We start from the raw sequence: 25,182 nt of genomic DNA on the forward strand, positions 1-25,182 counted from the left end.
ACACACACACACACACACACACACACACACACACACACACACACACACACACACACACACACACACACACACACACACACACACACTTACACACACACACACACATACATACATACACACACATACATACATACACACACACATACATACACACACACACATACATACATACATACATACACTCGCACACACACACACTGCAAACAAAATTCTGAAGCGTTGCTGAAAAATTATGGGCATATAACGTGCCTAATTTCTACCAGTAACAGGTTTCACGTAAACAATTCGAATTTTTTTTTCTCATTGTATCTAGAGATTTAACAGTGGATAAAAACAAAAACTTGCGTAAACTCTTTACATCACAATTTTTAAATCTTGAACCTCAATATTTGTTTCCATGGACGTAGTTCGCGATCAAAAAACGTACCTACTACACATGAATTATTACCAATGAAAACTATGGAAATATAACAATTTTTGTAACATACTTCGTCCTTTCAAATAGAACCTGAAACAGAAAATAGCATATTACGATAAAAAATATAAAATGTGAAAGCATTAATAAAAACGCTAAACTTAAAAAAAACTCAATCGAAACTAAAAATCTACTTTCATTTGAAACGGTAAAAACATAGTTTTCTAAAAGCGTAATTAGAGATTATTTTATCATTACTAAAGACATACAACACTCTAATAAGGTAATTTCACATCTTTGTGCCCGTAAAGAAACTTAGAGAACAAAATTGGTTAGTTTGGAAATGAGAAATCATTTCTTTTGAAACTCAAATACAAAATCTGTCAGTATTTTTACCTTCTCTATATCATTACTTAGAATAATTTTCTTGAAACCAAAGACTTTTCGAAATAAAGTTCTTAAAATGCAACGCTTCGTGAACGAAAGCTGCACTTTCTCTTTTAAGGAAAATCTCCGATGGAGACTAGTTGCTTTAAAATAGCAAAGCATCTAATTTTCTGAAATAAAAGGTGATGAACTTTAGTTAAATATTTTTATGAAAGAATGGTTCTATCGCTATATTATGCTGAATTGTATTTAGTAATTGCCAGTTTGTTAATTTATATTTAATACTTGCACTTTAAAAGCCTGATATGTATGAACATATCTGAGCTGTAACGTAAAATATAAACTGGTTTGCTGAAGTTCAAATATTACTTTGTTCCTTAATACTTTTGCTTTCATGATATTGGGAAAAATAGAGCCGCATATTGAAAATGCGATATTAACTACCAAAGGAGAAATACTTCAATAGGACGAAATTTACTCAAGTTTTTGTCGTTAGTCCCAAAATTTTAATTTCCTCACTTTTGCATTCACAAAAATATAGTACCAGAGACTTTAGTCAAATAAGACAAATTAATGCCTTGAAAACGGTTAAAAGTGGAGCTGGTATACATATAGATCCACGCATCAGCTTTAGTTTAGCTTTTTTTTTTCGAACTTTTCATTGTTGCGGAGCATAGGTTACCAGAGTCAAGTTTCGAGTTTTGGAAAATTGGCCAAAAACATAGAGTAAAGAAATTTACATAGAGAGGCCCCGTCTATGGTAAAAAGGAAATAAAATTAAAGCCGGAATGGGGACGTTTCCAAAATTTTAAAAGCATTTTTTTCTGAAAGAGCATGCTTAAAAACATAGGATCTGACCATTTTTTGATAAATTTGTTTACGTTTAATATAAAAAAAAAAACTTAAATCTGAGCGCTTTCATTGTTTACAAATCTTGCCGATGACATCACAAATGAGGAAATGCCATTTAGCGTTGCCATTTTCAGAGCAAAATATTTAACTCGCATGTTTACTCACATGTATTGGCAACGATATGGTTGATAGCAAGCGTAGAGCGCAGTTTTAATTCGCTGCTTGATTATCATAACGTGAAAACGTAGTAGAAAGATGCGACAAAGTGCATCATTTGTGACGTCATCAAGACCACGCCATGTTTGAAAAATCGGACATTTAAAAAAATAATGAAAAAAATAACTCTTGGGAAAATGAAAATATTTTCTGGGTCTATGTTTTTCTTTTTTTTTTTTTTTTGCTCATTCTATCAATTTCACTGACGAAAAGTAGTACTTTTGATTGAAGGAAACAACCCCATTATGGAATGCAGCGGTGCAGTTATGGGCGGGGTTATGATAACAACCAAATAAAGTAACTGGCGGATTGGTTTACATTTTAATTCATGTTGTAGTGCGACTTCTAAAACGTGCCTCACAAACGCTTAAATTAACCACCAATTGAAATCCAGGAATAGAATGCTTTGAAATAAAATGTATCTTAACATATTTAGCCAGAAGCTAAGGATCTTGGGATACAGCGGTGCAACTTCCGGCTTCAATTTATTAGTATAGCGGGGCTTTTCTATGTAATTTCTTTACTCTATCTCTTCTCTTTATGGCCAAAAGTGATTTTTTATTTAATAAACAATAGATGTGCCGCGAAAGGCAATAACTTGCCAAAAAGACAATCACTCGAAAACGCACTCCGGTCCATAATCGCTGATCTTAAGCTGATGCGTCGGCTCGTATATCGTCGCCTCAGAGCAACAGTAAGTTATCTTAGTATTATTTCTGGGATTATGTATCTTACTGTTGCTCTGAGGTGACACTATTTAGATGCGTTAAATCAAAAGGTGTGACTAGAACCATATTCTATAATCAAAAGTAACAGATAATATTAGACAAGAACGTTGACTAATAATAATGCATTAACTACTTAAACAATATTTTGTAATTGAGTTCCACGCTACTCTTTTAGAATTTTAGAAAGCATTAATGTCATCTATTTTTATAAGATTAAGTACGAAATTAATGTTAAAACTCGCATGGAAAGCTATTAATTAATATAATACTTCTTTCACTATATGAAAGGAATTAAAAATTGTAGAACTGATGTTGGTTTCACACAGGCTGCAACAGCAGCGAAATACGCAATTGACAATCGATTCTCGCTATAAGTCGGCGCAACAACTGATAAAATAAATATGTTAGGGTTGATTCGGGAAGGTGTGTCACTGTTAAAAGTGGGTCACCCCCCTAGAACTGAAGTATGGATGAAGTTTTCATTTTTTTCCCTGATGATGTTACATTTTATCAGTTATTGGTTTTGCATATATTTGGGTTTTGTGGATTTTTTTTCGAAACAATAGCATTTTTTTTTTTTTTTGCGGTTTTAAACAACATTTTTCAAAGACGTCTTTAACGGTTGGTTTTTATTACTTTTTTATGATTATTAATCCTTCACGTACAGTTTAACTTAAAGTGCATACTGCAACAAGAATTTTTGAATAAAATGATATGGATGTCAGGTGCAGGTGACAACAAGAAGAGGTACCTCAGAACTATTTAAAATAGTACATCATAAATATAAATATTAAATAATGGTCTAATTAATATTTATATTTATATTGCTACAACTAATAAGCATTAACTGTAACAACTACTTAGATTGCATAAGATATCCAATTTTCGATTTTATTTACCGGTAGAAGTATCTAAAAAAAAAAAAAGAAGTTACAACATCTTGAAAAGAAGGAAATTTAAAAAAAAAATTATTTGAATTTTGACATCTTGAATTCAAATTATGTTTTTCGCAATCACGAGTGTGTGTATGTAGGAGTGTGTTTTTGCGTGTGGGGGTATGTGTTTGTGTGTACGGGTTATGTGTGTGTGGGCATGTGTGTTTTTGTCTGTGGATAGGGGGGGGTATGTGTATGTGTGTGTAGGCATATGTGTTTGTGTCTGTGTGAAGGCATGAATGTGTGGGTGTCTGTATGTATGCGTGTGTGTATGTGTTTGTATGTGTGTATGTGTGTAGGCGTATGTGTGTGTGTATGCGTTTGTATGTGTGTATGTGTGTAGACGTATGTGTGTGTGTATGTGTGTAGGTGTATGTGTGTGTATGTGTTTGTGTGTATTTGTGTATGTATGCGCGTGTGTGTAGGACACGGATGCAACCTGGAGCTTTCGCTAGAGGTGCAGCATCATGAGGAGCCTGTCGACGGTGATGGTGCGGAGGGTGGCGGTGGGAAAAATCAAAGGAACGTCAAAACCAGTCAAGTGAGAACAATAAGCAATCGTGATTGCTCAAAAAAAAACAGCTTTAATTAACAAGATGCTCTACATTTTAATACTTCTCTATTCCAGTGTAATAATAAACTACACCAAAGGCAAAGAGGAAAACCTAAATGAAATTTGAATTTTCTCGGCGTTTCTTCTTTATCCAAATGGATTCTAATTTATATTAGAAACTGGAGACAATTCTGCCTCATCTGAGCTACTCAATTAATTTGAAACCATTGAAGGGGTAGTTTTACTTTTTATAATCAAGCTTGAAATAAGCAGGTATTCTTACTCAGCCTTTCCTTTCGTTTTAAGTTGATCACTTAAATTTTAAGTAGTTTGCTCAAGTAATTAATTGAGACAGCGTGCTACGGTTACAAAGTACCTTATTTAAATTTAGAGAAACTGAGTGTTCTTTTGGTATTTAAAAATTTCGTAAAGATATAATGCTCATGGGTCTAGGTATTAAATTCAGCGTGAGATTTTGTCTAGATGTTTCTTTCCTCGATATAAAAGGGAAATAAGAGTAAGTATTCAATGAATAAGTTTATGTTATAGCGTTATATAATACAACTTTCATTATTGAAGTTTATTTAGACTTCAAACAAACTACAAGTCTTTAATCATTTTAAAGAGTTCTAATACCGCATGAAAAATATTTTAAAAATTAAAATGTCGGATGGTAGATATTCGTTGAAACAATAAAGATAAAACGTTACTTTTACGCGGCATTTTTAATACAATCACAATGCGTTGTGATAGTTTACATCTTTAGGAAAATAACTGTGAACTATGTGGAAACATATCCCGTTTTTTTCGCACATAGTGTCTGAAGGAGAGAAAAATAACTTTTAAAAAGGCTTGTAGTGTTAATTGCTTGTAGTGTAGGAAAATGGGACCTTTTAAAGTTAATATTGCGTAAAGCAAACAGAAACTTGTTACCGTTTAGTTGCAATCAGCCGCACACGGTTGTCTACAAAATACCCAAAATAAATGTGAAACTTCTACTATTTTTACAATAAAATAAGAAGAGACATTTCATGATTTAGATAGATTTAAAATAAAGGTTTTTTTTCACAATTGAATCTATGTACAAAACAAAGGGTGTTTATTGCGTGAAAAAGCAGCGATAGGCTTTATTACACAGTTTTACGCTATATAAAGTGCAAAGTATTTAGTTTATTCCATCTGTCTTTCAGCTCTTTGTCAACAACCAGGAGCCGTTAATGAGGAATTTAAACAGCTGATTTCAAAAATGCAGTCATACGGAAAAATGTCATTTATAGAAGGTAAACTTTAAAAAATGAAAAAAAAAAAGCAATCATTAATGCTTTTCAAATGGTAGGTCATAAAATTTCAATTATCTCTTCTTTACATAGCATAAAATAAAGTCTCCAAAAAGCGTCTGCTTGTACGCGCAAAACTAGAGAACTACCCGGTCTATTTCGTTTCACAGTATCTTTCTTTTAGCTCCGGAAAGGTTTGCAGACAAGTTCGAAAAAATTCGACTAGTAGTTCTTTTTTTGTTCTAATTTAGGCCCAATTTTACATAAATTCCCGAATATGGGAATGAAAAATTACTTGCACTTATTCATATTATATATCGTTGGGAAGTGTAGAACACTCTACCTTAGTTACGGCGGGAGTTATTTGTGTTTTAAGTTTGAAATTTTTTAGGCTTATTTGAAATTTAGACACTACTATCTTCATTAAATCCACCAATACAAAGTGAAGGAATTGTCCCACAGTTTTCTTTCACCAGTTTCTCACACCATTGGAGAGAGCTGCTTTTTTTACTCCAGATCGAACATCGACCTAAGGTCGAAAGTTTAACCCTCTATCTCACCTAGAAAAAAAGTCACAAGCGAATTAAATAAAGTTCAGAACTCTGTTCTCTATTCAAGTTTTTAACCATTTTATTTTTGAATTCATTTTTTCCCATCCGCTTTTTGAATCCATTGTATATTTCCATCTTTCTCATTTTCAATTCTTAAACTTATTTTATTTTGTGTTTCCATGGTTACGCTTTTTAAATCCATCTTTCTCATTTTAGTTCAATGTCTTAAAGGTATTTTAATATCTGTCGTCGTTGTTTGGAGGGGAAATTTTGCATGATGTTTTTTTCTTTCATTTAAGCCTGGTTATTGAATATACGTCACTGACACAATGGTTATTTTCAAGGTAGACCGGGCAAAGCCGGGTGACGCAGCTAGTTTGAATAAAATGGTTCTCTTCTACTACTCATGGATTTATTGAATTGTTAAAGATTTCTCGTTTTGTCTCACCTAACATTTTGCACAACCTTTATTTAAGAACGTTAAAAGTTTCTACATAAATATATGCATGAACTCTCTCTCTATTAATATTCTAAAATAATACACAAAGCTCACAATACCGACAAATTAGAACCACGAACACAAAGTATTACGGACTTAAATTTAAATACGATGCTTAAAATCTATATAAATAAAACAAAGGATATATGTGTATATGGGTATGCATGTTTTTTATACAAATACAAAGTTTACGTCGGATCTGGACCAAATTTTCAGGGAGGTACTTGGGCACCCGAGAAGGAACGTATAGGAGTCTTCGGAAGCCAAAAAAGAACTGAACCATTCGAGTTTGAGTTTTAAGACCCAAAAAATGGCATCAAATGGCTCTTTGTGTGGACCCGAAATAATTATACGATCAGTTCAATTTTGGCGCCATTCGAAAGCCAGTGAAAAATACCCCTGAAAATGATTTAAGTCCTTCGAATTAAAAAAAAAAAAAAGCTGCAAAAAAACTTGGCTGGAAAAAATTTAAAAGCACTTTTAAGCCTAATAGAACAGAATTTCATATCAGAAAATTATCATTTGTGCGATCTCATTTTAAATGAGTTTGATTAAAACCATTCAGAAGGCTGTCACTTTTTTTCCCCTCGAATGCGACTAAAGAATTTTTTTTTACTTTTGATTATTATTTCGCGATTTATTTTCTTCCTTTTTTTTTGTAGTGTCAGCAGAAGATAATCAAGAATTTTAGTTGCATTTATGGAGGATTGGGTTTAATTTACTCAGGAGTTTTTGATTTGTCGTTTTTTTCTTTAAGAATGGTTATTTTGACTGCAAATTTTACAGTATTTTTCTTTTTCTAATTGAAGCCTGATTGTAGAACACGCGCCACTTGACATGACTTTTATTTTCTGGGCAGACCGTGCAATGCCGGGTTACGCAGCTAGTTAATAAACAAATCATACTTTTCTCTTACAGATCAAATTTTAGATAAAGCTACTCATCAAGCACTATGTAAAGTTTGAATTACCAACAGTTGTTTATTAAGAAAATTTCAGTTTGCAATTTTATTCTTTACATTTTGTACTTAAAATTAAATTATGCTGTTTATTCAGAGAGTGCGGCCAACATTTATAAATCATTTTTTAAAAATAAAACTCCTGTAGTTAATTTCAAACAAAAGCTTGTTGTATCTTTTCTCATGAGTTAGAAACGTATTTAAAAGAAAATAAGTGCTCCAAGTTGTTGAGTTCATGGCCATTTTCAGTAAAATTTTATATTCTGAAGAATTTAGTGAAAGCGATTTTTGTGTGAAAGCTCTTTTTATCTTTAATATTCATAAACGTTAAACTTCGAATAAATTTCTGACAACAAATACAAAGAATTCCACTTACTCTGGGCTTTCATTATCCTGCTGCTGATTAATGACATTCTCTTCATTTACTGCAGTTCATGAAGATCAAATAAAGGACATATTCTTGCTTTCTCTGCTGGGGCAAGTTATATAGATGCCATTCTGTCCTGAATTGTAAGCATACCTAAGCTTATTGATCTATAAGAGAACTAGGAATTTGTACAATTTGATAAAATTTTCATGTAATATCAATTGCTGTTTATAAGTATGTTTGAAATGCTGCCGTGTTAAAGCTATAAAGTTTTTCAAATATTGATTAGAACGTTTGAAATAGGGCAAATAAACATGAAAATAAATGCAGAGAATAAATGTTGCACACGTTAGCTGTTTTAAAAATGATATTTGTCATTTAGATTTCTTTTTTACATAATATGGACGTTAAATTGGTCTTTTTTTTTTTTTTTTTTGTTTAGTTAATTTATACACTTTTTACTGTCGGGTTTAGCAAGAGAGGAGCAGGATGAGCTAGAGATATGTGAAGTAGATTTCAGAATTTTTGTATTACTCTACTAATTTAGACAAAAAGCATATGGGTTCAGCATATGGGTCATTCTCACAGAAACGGTCATTTTCATGACCCTGTAATAATTTACGAATGTGTTTGGCTCATACATATTCTTATGGATTTAAATACTTTTCGGGAAAGAATTTATCAAGATTATGCATTAAAAGTACAATTTCTACATTTATTTCTAAATGCCTTTACTTTTAGTCAAATGTCTCAAATGTCATTCTTCACTTGTTCCCACTGTTAGTAAAAAAAAAGAAAGAAATATTTCTAGGCCAACAAACAATGAGTTGACCTGTTTTTTGGTTTTTATTTAAAAATATTGAGGAATTTAAGCTGAAAAGCATTTAAATATTATATTTTAGCCAGTGGCGTACCCAGGAAGGGTGACACCCGGGGCTGTAATTTTTGGTGTCACCCTCCCCTCCCCCTAAAAAAACGAAAAAAATAAAAAGGGGTTCGGGGTTGCCCCCCGGAAATGTTTTAAATATGTAGTCTTAAAAATTAATTTTAGCTTCATATTTTTCAAAAACGTGCAATTCCATTTTGGGTGTCGCTCCCCAGACGCGTAACACCCGGGGTGGACCGCACTCCCCCCCCCCCCCCCCCGTAGTGACGCTACTGTTTTAATGAAAACTCAGTTCATGTAAGTTTGTCCCCAGCAGTTGGTGTCATTCCCTCACAATAGTCAATTTCCTTCCCAAAAATCACAACAAACCAATTTTGTTCAGCAAAAAGTGTAGTAATTTATAGCTGGGGAACCAGAAACACATTGCAACAAATTTGCGTCTTTAATTTGTCGGAAATAATTACTTGGAATCTGTATGAAATCATAAAACTAGTCATGAAACTTGCATCCGTCATTCCTTCGCATCTGTTTAAAAAAAAAAAAAAAATCCATGAAAACTGCATGATCATTAGTTGCTACCTGGCTCGAAGAAACTAGGGAATGTGTCATTTATGAACGAACGGGTCAGAATGAACGAATCCCTAAAATGAACGGATCCGTTCGTTCACCTAAAAAATGAACGACCGTTCTTTTGAACGGTGAGCAGTTTAGAATCTTGCATTGATGCACTTGTGATAAAATCGCATTTTCTTTTTTTTTTAAAATACATTCATTTTCAAATTTTTATCTCATTAATCAATTTCAAATTTAATTTTTCTCAGTGCAGTAAGTACAATATATTCAGTTCAAACTTTTTTTCTGCTTTATTCATCATTTTTCTTTAACCGTAGCAGTTCTTCATTTGCAATTTTTCCATGTAAATTGTGTAAATAATACATAAATGTGTCCATTAGTAATGTTTTGTGCAACTTGTTTGGTCTTTCTCACACTTTCTGTAGCGAAAATTATTTCCAAAAGTACCTTTATCACCTTTCTGGTGATCCTTTTGTCTTCTATGACATCCCTAATATCAACTACCATCTATATTGATTTGACTTCATTTTTAATTTGCTTGGCGCCTTCCAAGTCGTTTAATTTTACATTCCATTTCCATTGTTTAAGGTTTTAAGAGAGGTTTTAAATAAGGATTTTGAGTGTCTAAATTTCCCCCCCCATTTAAAAAATTGTTGTGTGTGCATTTTTTTTCTGTTCTCATTGGTACTTTGGAAAATTTTTGAAGCTTTCTAATATTAGGATGAGCCTTTTTTACTTCCTTTTACAAAAAAGGAAGTATTGTACTTGCAAAAAAAATTTCACTCAAAAATCGGCCTTAATTTCCAATTTTCTCACTCCCGAATGAATGTTGAGTTTTTTTTTTCTACCCGATCACACGTGGATATATGCCTAGGTACGTACAGACGCCCAAAACATCCTTTTTGACGACCCCCGAGTTAATTACAATGAATTTTCTCGTGACGTCCGTATGTACGCATGTATGTGCGTATGTGTATGTATCTCGCATAACTCAAAAACGGTATGTCTTAGAAAGTTTAAATTTGGTACGTAGTCTCCTAGTGGGGTCTAGTTGTGCACCTCCCCTTTTGGTTGCATTCGGGTGTTTCTAAAGGGGTCTTTTGCCCTATTTTGGAGGAAATCGTGGATAGTTTCGATGTAAACTCAAGTTGTGTTATTATCTGGCGGGCACTTAGCGATATATCGCCACTCTTTTGGTCACCAAGTTTTGTGGTCAACATGGTGTCAAATTTGGCTTTTTTTTTAAATTTGATTTCAATTTGTCCAATGTTGGTGATATTTAGAGAGTAAACAATTGAATCACATTAGAATTGCCAATAATGTTGAAATGACATTAAATTGGAGTAAAAGGAAGTCATGTGATGCACACATCAGCTCGTTTTAATAAAATTATCCCGTACTCCGGTTGACCTAACAATTTATTTGTTGTTACTTTTTTCGTTTTACCTATTGGTAATACTATATGTATGTATGCAGTAGTGTAGTTGGAAAAAAAATATTTTGAGGAACGCACCTCTCTCTTTCTTTTGGGTAGATGTCATGGCTGACTGATGTTTGTTTTGGAGTCAAGCAAGGTCAGTTTCGACACTTTATTCGAGTTTTTACGTAAAATGCAGGCGTTTTATGAATATATTACTTTTCTTAAGTTTATGTTATTTAAGGTACGTAGTTTTAATGAAAATTTTTTATTCTCGTGTTTAATATTGTAGCCTGCTTCTTTCTTCTTTTTTTCATTTTTTGTAGTTCTCTCTGTTATTTATTTCGTGATTTACATTTTTTTTTAAAAAAAATGTAACCTAAAGTACAGATTAAAAATTATTTTTTGTTTTATTTTCACCTGTGACCATACTACGCCTGAAGATATGATATTTCTATTTAGAATTAGTGCACGATTTCACGTAAGTTCAATTTTGCAAATATTCCTCCGTAACAAACAGTTTATTTTTTTGTAAAGTGAAATTTAATAACTAATTTTTGTAACGTGCTGAAATGGAACCTGCAATTTTTGGAATGGAATGCCTATCTTATCATTCGGCAACTAAAAAATGTGCCGTTTAAAAAAACTGAGTTTTTTTTAAAATTCATTTTTTATAGCCATATTTTCCTACCTTTAGATGATTTTAGTTATTTTTCCTTCAAAGAATGTTTCTGACTTAACGAAACATTTCGACTGTACGAGAGTATGTCGTGCAGAGAGATCGTTTGTAACTTTTTAAATAAACAAAGTAGTTCAAATGAACGAGTTAAATGAACGGATCAAAAGAATGAAGGGTCCGCTGATGAACGGATCATTAAAAAGAACGACATTGCCCGCATCAAGAAGAAACTCATAGGCATAACTACAAGAGGTATATTCAGTAAATTACCGCCCATTAGCCAGGGCTAAGGCAGAAATACATGAAATACACCGCCAGCTCAGTCATTTCCAACCGAGGACTGCAGTTTCGTGCTTATTAGCACTCATCAGCCCGGCATAGGAAAGGGACTGAGCTGGAGATGGAAAACCTCCTAAGGAAGCCAAGAGTGCGAAACAAACTGGTAGCTGATACAGGATTAGCTGACTAGACGAGTGACCGAAGCAATGGTTCGGTTCAACTCGAAGATTGAACCGAAATGACTGAGCTGGCGGTGTATTTCATGTATATCTGCTTTAACCCTGGCTAATGGGCAGTAATTTATTGAATATACCTTGATTCGCGTTCAATCTTCGAGTTGAACCGAACCATTGCTTCGGTCACTCGTCTTGTCTGCTAATCCTGTATTGCTACCAGCTTGTTTGGCACTCTTGGTTTCCTTAAGAGGTTTTCCATCTCCAGCTCAGTCAATTTCCTATGCCGGGCTGATAAGTGCTAATAAGCACGAAACTGCAGTCCTCCGCTGGAAATGACTGAGCTGGCGGTGTATTTCATGTACTAGAGGTATATTTACTAGAATCAAATTTTAGCGAATTCGTCATTCCCTCACTAGTGAAGGAATGTTGCTTGTGACTTTATAATGCTGAGGGCATAATGCTATTAAAAAAATATTTTATTCTCACAGGACTAATATTCTTTTCATAAAGCCCTTAAATATATCTATCTCTATAAAAAATGCCAACTGATTCCACCCACTTTAATTTTTTGAACTTACTAAGCTCAAAGTTACTGTTTTCATGAGAATGACCCAAATGAAAACACAGCAACACATTTTTAAGCTATGTAAAATTCAACAAAAAACAGAACATTTGTTTTATATTTACATCTTGAAACCTTTTGTCCCACACGCCCTTTTCACTACCTAGATGCAGGTTATACTAGAGATCCTATATACGGAGAGATTGGACAACGGCGAGCCGATCTCCGCCATGTTTAGTCCAAGTGTTGTCAGCTCAAAATGCTGTGCTGCGTGAATTTTTAGCTTTCCCACCAGAATATCTTTATTACTAATATTATGAAGAGAGAGGGCAGATTTTTGTGTGTTTATATGTTCGAGGTAATCTCCGGAACCACTGAACCTATTTGAAAAATTCTTTCACTACATGAAGGGTGCTTTCTTACTGAGTAACATAGGCTATAATTCGAAAAAATCCGATAAATAATTCTTTTTTTATTCAAATTTAGGCCCAAATTTGACGTAAATTGCCTTTATTGCCTATTATATTAAAGGGATGAAAAATAATTTGCACACATTAATATTACATATATATATCGTTAAAAGGGTAGAATTTTTCGCGTTCTAAACAATTTGTTTCAATGCTCTAACTTAATTACGGTGGGAGTAATTTGCGTTTCTAGCTCGAACTTTTTTAGGCTTAGCTGAAATTTAGGCACTACTTTCTTCATTAAATCAATCAATAAAAAGCGAAGGAATTGTCCCACAGTTTTCTTTTTGACAGCATTGGAAAAAGCGAGATTTTTTACTCCAGATCTCTCTCGACCTTTGGTCGAAAAATTAGCTTCTATCTTCAAAGGAAAAAAAAGTTACAAGCGTTTTTAAATCAATTTCGAAAGATGTCATTTTGATTCAGGTTGTCAACCATTTTATTTTCGCGTTTCCATGGTTACGCTTTTTAAATCCATTCCTTATTTTGCATCTGATTTCTTAAACCATGAGCCCACTCAAGCGCTAGCGCATTGAGTGGGGCCATGCTTAAACTTATTTTATTTCATTGTTTCCATGGTTACGCTTTTAAAATCCATCTTTCGCATTTTTATTCTTAAAAGTATTTTAATATCTGTCGTCATTGTTTGGAAGGGTAATTTTGCATGGTGTTTTTTTTCTCTTTTATTTAAGTTATTCTTTAAGTTATTAATTTATTCTTTTAATTAATTGTTGAATATAAGTCACTTGACACAATTTTTGTTCTCAAGGTAAACCGGACAAAGCCGGGCAACGCAGCTCTTAATATATAAAGATTTAAAATCTACTGTTAATTTGATTTTATACCTTTTTGTTTGTTTGGCGAAACATTTATTATTGCCAAAGAAAAAACATCCGCTTCACTCGCAAAAGGGCTGGGTTCCGGTAGCGTAGTCGCTTGGCACGTTAGGCACTGAGCAGTTCAGTCTAGGATTATCGTTTTAAGGCAACCGTTAATGTAATTCATTGTTTTTGCGATTTGTTTTGAAAGAAAAGAAACTTTTGATTTGTTTTTATCCGAATGAAATGTACGACATTTTCTTCCTTTTTTTCTGACGATGATTTTTGAATGTTCCATGGGATGTTTTTTTTTTTTTTCATTAGACGGATGGATTATGATAGCGTGGTCGCTGGGTTAGTTTGGCGATAAACAAAAGAGCTGCGGAATTATTTTTACTTTTGAAAGATATTATTTGATATATTTTTTTGTTTATTTGGCGAAATATTTTAAATTGCAGTAAAAACCGCTTCACTCGCTAAATAGAGTTTTAAAGCAACTGTAAATCTAATTTAATGATTTGACGAAAGATTTAAATTCCAAAGAAACTTAAATAGTTTTTTTTTTTTTAAATGTGTGTACGCATTTTATACAATGAAAAACGATCGGTTCACATCAAAGGGGGTGGGAGCGTCAATTTGTTTTATTCAAAGAACTTCCATTAAATTTTTAGCACGGGCATCGCTGTGCGGGTACTACTAGTAGGAAATAAAATCTTCAAAGAACAGCCTGATTTTTTTTTCTCCTCGTATTTTCATTAAACGGTGCGAGGGCCAAGTCTGGCAATCCGGCACGTTTTCGCACGCAATCGTTTCGTATCGTCATAGCGCTTGCAAAGAAAATTTTCTTTTCACAGAAACTTGTTTATAAAGATAGAAAATAAACTGATATTTGTGATCTGCACACTGCATTTCATAATATCATAGCTAACTTCCAATTTTTTCGATACAATGTACAGTGATATTTGGGGCAGAAGATGCATTACGGTCTACGGGGAGTGAGCATCTTTGGACATAAGATGGCTGCCGTTCCGAAGTTGTCCAATCTCTCCGTATTTAAGATTTTTATTTTATACAAGAGGAATGTGGGAACAGTGCCTAAAAAACTGAACGAATATGATTGAAATGAAAGTATAACTGAACTCGTCTGGTACCTACAAATGTTTGTGATTGGAAAACTTTCATAACGCGTTGATTGATTCTCTCCTCCACTAAAGTCATTCTCTTAATGAAAGCGAAAGTTTTCTTTGTCATTCTATCTGAATTGCGGAATGCTCTACATTACTGTCCGTATCCTTAACTTGCCAGTATAATAAACTGTTATCTCCTTCATGATAACAAAGTGTGAAATCTTTATTGATGCTTCACCATCTTGAGTGCTTTCATTTTCTTTTGCAACCTTTTTCACTCCTTGCTATAAAATAATGGGATCGTTTCCAAACTTTTAAAAGTATTTTTTTCTGAAAGAACATACTTAAAAACTTAGGATCTGACCGTTTTTAAATAATTTATGTAAGTTCAATATTTTTTAAAAAATTACTTAAATCGGTGCGCTTTTATTGTTTACACTTCTGTCGTGTGACATCACAAATGATGAAATGCCATTCAATGTTGCCATTCACAGAAAAAAAATTAATTTGCATCTTTACTCACGTGTATTGGCAACGATATGGTTGATAGCAAGCGTAGAGCGCAATTTTAATTCTCTGCTCGATTAGCAAAACGTGGAAACGTAGTAGAAAGATTCGCCGAATTGCATCATTTGTGACGTAATAAAAACCACGCCTTGTTTGAAAAAAACGGAGATTTTAAAAAATTAATTCAAAAAAACTGTTGGGAAAATGAAAGTATTTTATGGGTCTATATATATATATATATATATATAAATATATATATATATATATATATATATATATATATATATATATATATATATATAATATATATATATATATAATATATAATATATATATATATATATATATATATATATATATATTTTTGCTCATTCTATCCATTTTCAATGACTAAAAGTAGTACTTTTGACTGAAGGGAAACCACCCCATTTTTGATATATTCCTGCTTTTGAATATTTTTTTTCCATATTCGAGTAATTTTCATAGAGTTGGTAATTTTATTATTTTAAATTTAAAGTATCAAAAGTTGATAGTTAACGTTTTTCTGCATTCAGTATTTGTCTTATTACCTATAAGGTTTTTAGTTATGTATGCAGTGCAGTTTCTATCAATTTAAACTTTAATTTGAAACTTAATTTTAGATCAAAAATATTTTCATGTGAAATATTATAGAATGTTTAAAAACTCCAGGATTCTTTAGTAATAACTTGAAAAAGAGTCAAATTGTACTTTACAAGTTCTGTTTAGGTTAACAGAAATCCCATTTTGTATTTGCTCTACAATACTACATTACATAACGTTAAAAATATAATTTAGATAATGGCATTATATATTTTACATAAAACTGCATTTTATTAGTTTAAAGTTATCTAACTTCATTTATGGCAACAACCAAACTATTTAATTTTATGTAAAAAACCTTAAGACAAATTCAAAAACAAGAAACATTTACATATATATTTGGATATTAGATAAAGTTCTTCCTCCTTTGATGCTGTTCTATTCCTCCGGTTGCGTAACATATTTTTTTATTTTTTGTGAGATGAAACATGCTTAATTAGTATTAACTTGACTATTGGCTTACAATGAATGTACTTTCACGTTTATTATGCACTTATGTGATGTCGGAGGAGTCTAGGGGTTAGTTTCTTCAACTGATAACATCGTTAAACTACACACACAAACATTTACCGAGTAAGGAATAAATACCTTTGTGCTGAAGATTCAAAAAATCAGTAATCCAACATCATAAAGCACAAAAATTGCAAAATATTGCAGACACGTGTTTTGGTGTTACAAAGAACACCTTTTTCAATGCATAGAAGTGTGAACTTATGGATGAAAAGTCATCCGAGAAAAGCAACACGGTGGAACAGGAGATAGTATAAATATCAAAAAATAGAAATTAAACAAAACAAAAAAGATAAAATGACACCTGGAGGCAAAGTTTATTATATAATTCCATCAGAAAAAAACCGTTATATAATAAATTTTCCAAGAAAACCTATAAACAATGCAAAAAGTCCAAAAATGAAACCACTCTGAATAAATTAGCAATAAATTTACCAGCGGGAAAAACTATGTATGAAAGAAATGTATAAAATGGTGAAATGCAGGAAAAAACAAAGTGAAGGATAAACATATTGGAATTAGTTAATCACAAAACGAAATAAGAAAGCAAAAACTGAAAAAAATAAAAGCAAGAAATGTACGACGTTTACATAAACATAATAGGAAAACTAAACCAATTTTAACAAAGGAGTCCACACAGAAGAAAAATAGGGAATTGCAGTAAGATCATTAACTAAATTAGAACGGTTCCTCAGGATGTGGGAAGATTCCCAAAAATCAAGATCCAACGAATTGGGGCATTTTTGGATAATTTGATAAGAGTTAAAATCAAAAGAGTGATTTGATTCAAAACAGTGTTGGGCAATATTGGATTTATTCAGCTGTTGTTTCCTCACATAGCTTTGATGTTCTTTTAACCGAAATTTCAAAGAACGGCGGGTCTGTCCGATGTATCTGAGTTCGCAATTGCAAACAATTAGCACGTGTCTGCAATATTTTGCAATTTTTGTGCTTTATGACGTTGGATTACTGATTTTTTGAATTTACCGAGTGTTCCGTGTTAATCTGCAAAGAACTCTATTTTAGCAACCGTTAGTCCTAGATGCATACTTCCAAGGGCAAAAATGTTCAAAATCAGATGCAGAGTGTATTGAATGTTTGAAGCAAAAATAAAAATGATTCAAAAAATATAGACTTTAACGTTTTAACGGGCCTTGGGTCCCCTAACTTATCATTAGGGAAATAATCTCCATTGAAAGGTATTACTAATGCAAAAAAAATTGACATTCGCGCGACCAAAAACTCAAGGAAATATGCGAGTTCAAAGTTTAAAGGGACCATACAGAAGATGAGATTGGAACCTATCGCCCTTTCAGAAGAATGACAGGTTGTCGAAGCAAAAAAAAAAAAAAAAAGCGTTATAATTATCATTGTTTTTGCAAAATACGCAAATGTAATTCCATGATACGCAAAATCACACTGCAAAACCTCCATCAATTTGAAAAACCACACTTTATGCACACATATAATTTCAAACCCGTGTTAAATGCTATATTTTCCCCCAAAAGGAGTTATTGACGGCAAGTGTAAACTTGTGTAAGTTACGAAACGCTGCGTTTCCTCGTGTCGTCATTATCATCGCCATCATTAGATTTGAAAATAAAAGCCATCACGTTATCATCATTCGTTGCTTTAGCGGATTACCAAGAGATAACTGCCACTATAAAACAATTCAAATTTCTGTTTTAACAAAAACTATTGGGCAAGAAAGAACATGTGGCACCGGGCAATATTCAGATTTTTTTTTTTTTTTAATATTTAAATGCATTTTGTTTCTAAAACAAATGCTGTTACCTTTTTCAATGTACACGACAAATTTGTAAACCTTCATAAAGTACTAGCGGTACCCACGTGACTTTTATTTGCCCATATTTAATTTGCCCGTAGTAGAAAATTAAATAATCACTTGATTCGGCTGTATATTTACAAATAATGTATGATGAATTTCTCGCCAATATGCTATATTAATTTACTCGTCCATGCTATGGTACTTTGCTCGTCCATGTTATGGTAATTCACTCATTAAAATGGGCGTAGAATTAGAATGGAAACTGAACGAAATAGAATTTCCTAAAAATCGCTTCAATACGCTCACCCCTATGCTACAAACTAATTTTTGGGTGAAATTTCTTGAAAATTGGCCGAACGGTCTTGGCGCTATGCGCGTAACAGACATGCAGACTTCCAGAGACACAGACTTTCAGCTTTATTATTAGAAAAGATTAGAAACTCAAATCCAGGTGTAAACTATAACTATCTAACCGATTTTTCGCCTTTAATTATTCGAAAATATTTTAACCTGAAACAGAAACAATGTGTTCTGAAAGTTCTACAACATATATATATATATATATATATATATATATATATATATATATATATATATATATATATATATATATATATATATATATATATATATATATATATATATATATATATATATATATATATATATATATATTATAGGCGCTGGGTAAAATACGGGCATAGTCATTCATTTTTGAAGTGAAAACCAACTGGTCACCAAATGTTTTATAGTTAGTAATAAAACTTATTAAATGAAAAGGTATTTCTGTCGAATTTGAAAAATTCTGCAGTTTAGTAGACATTCATAAATCAACTAAGCAATAAATTTTACTGACGCTAGTTAGCTTAATTAGTAGAACCTCGCCATTTATAACGACTGTTTGAGGAAGATTAATGACAGCTTATGTGTCAAAGTAAAAATAGTCATTGCTAAATTTCGCGTTACTTTTATTCTGTTGAAAAAAAGGGAATTTTTCAAGTTGGTTTTTTAAAATTTATAGTTAGTTGGTACGCTTAGAAAAGAGTTATTGAATAAAACATTTATTATTTGAAAAAATATTCCGTCTTAAAATAAAGTTTCTAATGAAATGGAAGTTGATCACACGGATTGCACAAGCTGCATTGTATCATTTACATAATATATCACTGCAGCAAAACTCAGCATCATCCTAACGTCTAGATTGAATTCGGAAGTTTTCACAGATTATTAGGTAGTTTACGGGAGAGAAAACATTTTAAACGAATGAAAAATATCTTTGTATTGTATTTATTTAACAACTATTTAATTACTATACCCTATTTAATATGCAATAATTAATAAGGCTCGGAAAAGTATTAGTATCATGGTAAATATAACGGAAAACTCAAGACTATAACGTTTGAAATCAGCTACGTTTCCAAAGTTGTAATGTAAGGTTAAAATTAGGTAGAAGTATGTGTGACATTGTAAGGAATCAATATCATAAAAGTTTCAATATCAATGTATCCTAGACTTTTTCGTATATTTTTAAGCAAATTTTTTCAATGCTTTTAAGTGTTTTAAAATACGTACACTTATAAAGAACTTAGTATTTTGCACTCATCTATAGTCTAGATGCGATTATAATTTGTTTATCAATTGTGACCCATTTTGTTCTTTTTAGTAGTTAGCAAACATTTTAAAAAGTTTCTATCAACATTTTAAGTATTTCAAATTATTTTTACGTTTTAGCTACACATGCATAGAAACTGTCCAAATTTACATGTTGCTGAAATTCAAGCTCGAGATATATCAACATTTGAAGGTGTTTGCAATTGCGTGAGACCTCTATAGGACTACAGTTGAGCCCGCTTAAGGGAATAGCCAATTTTGAACGAAAAATTATTCTAATAATCGGGATATTTCTTTAAACGGGGGAAAAAAATAAACATCATCGGTTTGGTGCATTGAAAATGTATTACAATAAGCGGGATGTTCTTTCATCCGATATTCTAATCAACGGACTTGACTGTATTTCGGATTTAGAAAAATATATCAGTCGTACAAAATGAAAACTAATAAAAAAAAAATTAATTTGAATTTCGACATCTTGAATTCAAATTATGTTTTTCGCAATCACGAGTGTGTGGGGGGGGGGATATGTGTGTTTGTGTTTGTGCGCAGGCATGAAAGTGTGGGTAGTTTTGTGTGTGTGTAGGTTTTTGTGTGTGTATATGTGTAAGTGTCTGTATGTATGTGTGTTTGTGTGTGTGTGTAGTTGTGTATGTATGCGCGTGTGTGTAGGACATGGATGCAACCTGGAGACGGCTTTCGCTATAGGAGCAGCAGCGTGAGGAGCCCGCCTGTCCACGGTGATGGTGCAAAGGGTGGCGGTGGGAAAAATCAGCTAACATCAAAAACAGTCAAATGAAAGCAATAAGCAATCGTGATTGCTCAATAATGTATACTAATATATTACAGTATTTTTATCTTATTATGTCTAATTTTACCATTCTTGTATTTTAAATCTCAGAGCATTAACAAGTCTTAAGTTAGAAACTAAAATGCTCAATATTCGTCTTCAAAATCAATTGTAAACTAAAAACTGTGTCCTTTTTAAAATGTTAAACCTGACTCAAATTGGTTGTTAAGAACCATTAAAATTGAAATACAGTGAAACCTGTGTAAGTTGAGCACTCGCGGTGCTCTACTTTAGTGGTCAACTTAAACAGGTGGTCAACTTACAAGGGTGGTCAACTTCACAAGTTTTACTTTACTTAGATTTGCACAGTAATCATTGATGCGTATTGTAATGAAACTTGCAAAAATAGCTTATTGTGCACATCTACTGTGTTATTACTGTAATATAGCTGGCGTGATAAAAAAATTTTGGCGTGCGGAAAAGTTCTAGAAACAGGTTTAAAATATTGATGACATTTAAGGAACTATATCAGTGATGTCCACCCGCGGTCTCCACTTGACGAAAAAAGGGACATTTTCGGTCAATCCCATGAGAAATGTAGCTATAAGTAGCAATGTGATTCCAAGTCACACCCAGTGCCAGATCTAGGAGGATCAAGCCGAGGTCTTTGATCCGGGTGACACCTTCTATTGGTCAGCAAGTTCACCTTATTTCTGAATTTTTTCCCAAATAAAACTTGATATAAAAAGTTGAAGGAAGATGGGTATAGTCAGCGGCTTCAAGATATACCCTAAACTCGAAACAATTGAAGATCCGGACCTGGTAACAACTCAGAAAAATATATTATAGTATTTTTTCAACCATAGATAAAACTAATACAGAAAAAAAAACATCTTGCTCTGGTGTAGCATTGAGTTTTTTAAGTATTCTTAGAATTTCAAATTTATCCAACGGCTAGAGAGAAAAAGTTAAACCAATAAATAAAGGGTGATAAAAAAAAGAAAAGCTGTCATTACAACACATACGAGTACTCTTGAAAAAAATTTAGATGAAACACAAAACTTAGAGACTTAAAAAATATGAAAAATATAGAAACAAAATAATTGTCTAAGAGGACACAACTGATGGCAAGGAATAAACGATCTGACACTTTAAGGGAACATGTTGACTTGTGAAAAGATCTATCTTTAGGGTTTGAACAGCTAGATCGTGAGCTTCTTGAAGGAGACTGTTGTCGTAGAATTTGGCGACGAACAGAAATATTTGTTTGTCGTTAAGAAGGCAACTGGTAACGCTAGAAATTTGAACGTAAGTTTTCTGCGTAAGAATAAGAACATATTGAATGTGCTGATTTAGCCATTTGTACTAGATAATCCACACATTCTGTATAAAATATTAAATTGGTGTAACAAGTTCCTACTAAAAGAAATGATACAAAGCGATTTTTTTTAAGTTGAAAATTGATTCTCGTATAGATGAATGAAGGAATGTTTACCTTTTTTCAACATGATTTCATGTGGATTTTAAACATTTAACATACTATGCCTCACTCTACCCTATATGTTGTCTCATCGTGCCCCATACGTTGTCTCATCGTGCCCCATACGTTGTCTCACTGTGCCCCATACGTTGTCTCACACTCACTGTGCCCCATACGTTGTCTCACACTCACTGTGCCCCATATGCTGTCTTACTGTGCCCCATATGCTGTCTCACTGTGACCCATATGTTGTCTTGCTGTTCCCCATTCATGTGGTACAGTAAGACAACTTTTTATGACTTTTATTCATCCTTGTTTTATATTGTTTCCAAAACTTTATGTGTAATACAGAAAATTTTCGTGTTTCAGAAGATTTTATACTTGAGTTGTACTACTACAATTTCATCTTAATTTTTTTTTTAATATCAAAGTTTCCAATTTCTTTTTTTTCCTTGAATTTAAAATTTGTCTTTACGAAATTCTCCTACATATTTTGAATAACCAGCTGAAAAAAGTAGAGGTAGTTATTATAGTCAAAGACATGTTTTGACAATTTAAAACATCTTTGATTTATACCAAAATAATATTATTTTCATGTTTGAAATAAAACATAGGCAATGAATGAAGTTAAAATACTTATTTTAAGATATTTTATTAAAACAAAAATTGCTCTGAAAACTTTTTGAAAAAGCATTATGTTTTTCACAATAGCGCAGGTGTGGACGGAGTTTCTGTAGAAATAGAGATAATCTTTTATGAGAAAAAGCTCTTTTGTCGCTTAAAGCACCTGCTTTTGCATTTTGTTCGATAAAAAAATACTTTGTTATAAACATCATTGTAGGTACGTTTTGAATAGGCTGAAAGGCATTGAAAGCCATAAGGGAAAAAATAAAAATAATGCCTTTATAAATGCTCAAAATATAAGAAATAATAACTTTAAGCAAAAAACTTTAGTAATATGTTATAAAATTCAAATATAGCTTGTACATGACACATAGTACATACATAGTGCATAAAATTTTAACTCATTTTAACTTAAGGAATGTCAACAGTTTCAAATACAAAACTATATCGCAATAAGTAAATTATACATTTTAAAATGAATATTTTGCCCAATAAGCTAAATGTAACGTAACAAACTCATGTGAATTTTTAAGGAAATAAATATAAATATATTTTAAACTGACATTATACGAAGTAAATTATTTTTTTTAACTAATGTAAGATGTAAATCTAAAACAAAAAGGAAAACCAAAGTATTTTTCCGCCATAACGCCATCGTTTTTCTTCAAAGTAATATCATTTTCTATATCAATTTGAAAATTCTGCTGTAAATGTTTTACTCTGCATAGAAGTTTGATTTGAAGACGTTTTGTTCTTTTATACTTTGTATGATGAAAATGTTCTCATATCATTTGAAAAAATTATATTTTTTTCCGTTATGAACAGTATTGCAAAACTTTAACTTAAAAAAATTTTGTATTTACATTTACATAATTTTTATATAATATAACATTCATTTGAGGGTTTATTATTATTATTATTATTATTTGTACAAAACCAAAAAAAAAAAAAGCAACAAAAAAAATCATATATAAATTCTGTAGCTTTTCCATAACGGAAAAAAGTAGAAGAACGGTTAAGCATAAGATACTTATATGATTGTACTCTCTCTCTCTCTCTCAGTCCGCAACTCTAATTTCAGCACCACTGCAGAGAGGACTCAAAGGGGCTGCTCAGAATATTGACTCGATGAAGATGAGCGGTGAGGCAATCATGTGCAATCATATCCCGTCGCTCATCTAAATGCCGATACTGCCCAGCCTCTTGGATATTCTTGTATCCGGACAATAGGAAGACTCCATGATTTTCCCTTGACTAATTCTCCCAATTTAAGTCTTTGAAGATTCTTAATTTTGAGGTTCATTAAATATGCAGCTAATATATAGTCTACTAAACTACATGTCGGATAAGTGATATAATTGACTTGAATTGCCAATCTATTCCATGCCTCGTTAATGAAAATTCCGAAAAATTATGGCTTTGTACGCATAGCGTGTGCATAAACAGTTCGGAGGAAGTATTGCCATACTTTACAGAAGTGTGAAATTCGGAGAGATTTCGCCATTAGGAAATGGCAAATTATCGACTTATCGATTTCTTCTTGATTTGTGAAGTCTACGTCCTTTCTGAGTAAAACACCTTTGTTTTTTTATTAATATTATTACTATTACTGCAGTTTGATTTAGGAATATACTAATTACGCAACAAATTGGTGTTTGAATACATCTTCTGGTGTTTCCGAGGCTTCCTCTCAATTCCAGGAAACGGTAATTCCACAGTCCCCAGTCTCTGTCGAGTATAGGATAAAACTGAGCAATAAGACAAGTGTACCAAGGACCTAGAAGTCAGGTATAAACTGAACCCAGTACTTCGAGGGACCTCGGAAACTGAAAAGTATATTTTGGTGAGTGCGGAGGCTACTACTATCAGAATTAAGTTTCGAAAAACTACTGTTTTTTCATGTTTTTAGCCAAAATTAGTAAAAATAGTATGTTTCTATTTTCAATGATGAGTTGCGCGGAAAAGGTTCCATTGGTTGTACTAAACTCCCATAAAAATTTCGAGGTGTGTGATATAGTTCTTTTCTTTGCCACAAATAAGTAGAAATTTCGGCAATTTTCAGTTTTTTTGACGTTTTCAATAAATTTTCTCAATTAGTAAAAATTTTGTTTTCAATTTATTTTTCTGCCATAAATAAATAGTTTTATCACATAAAATGCATTTTTTAGATGCGTGGTGTGTCATAAATTAACTACTTATTGCGTATAAAATTTTAACTTTGAAATGTGCTATTCAAAAACCTTGTGCAGCTGCGTTCAAATTTAAAGTTGAAGACCATATAGAAGTCAGCAAAGAACTAAAGATAGTGAGGATGTGCAGAAAATTTCTGTTTGTACTCGCAACAGAGAGTTTTTATCTATACTGCTTTAGGTAATAAAAGCTTTTTTCGAGTTGAATTTCTGCATTTTAGCACTTTTACTTCTGTTACAGTATTGCTAAAATGAAAGCATCTTTTCCTTCGTGGCGATCTGCTAATTCCGTGCCATTTCAGTAGTATTTCTATTTACTATAAACCGCTGGAATAAGAC

Source organism: Uloborus diversus, chromosome 7, assembly GCF_026930045.1.
Source record: "Uloborus diversus isolate 005 chromosome 7, Udiv.v.3.1, whole genome shotgun sequence".
In the NCBI taxonomy this organism is placed as follows: domain Eukaryota; kingdom Metazoa; phylum Arthropoda; class Arachnida; order Araneae; family Uloboridae; genus Uloborus; species Uloborus diversus.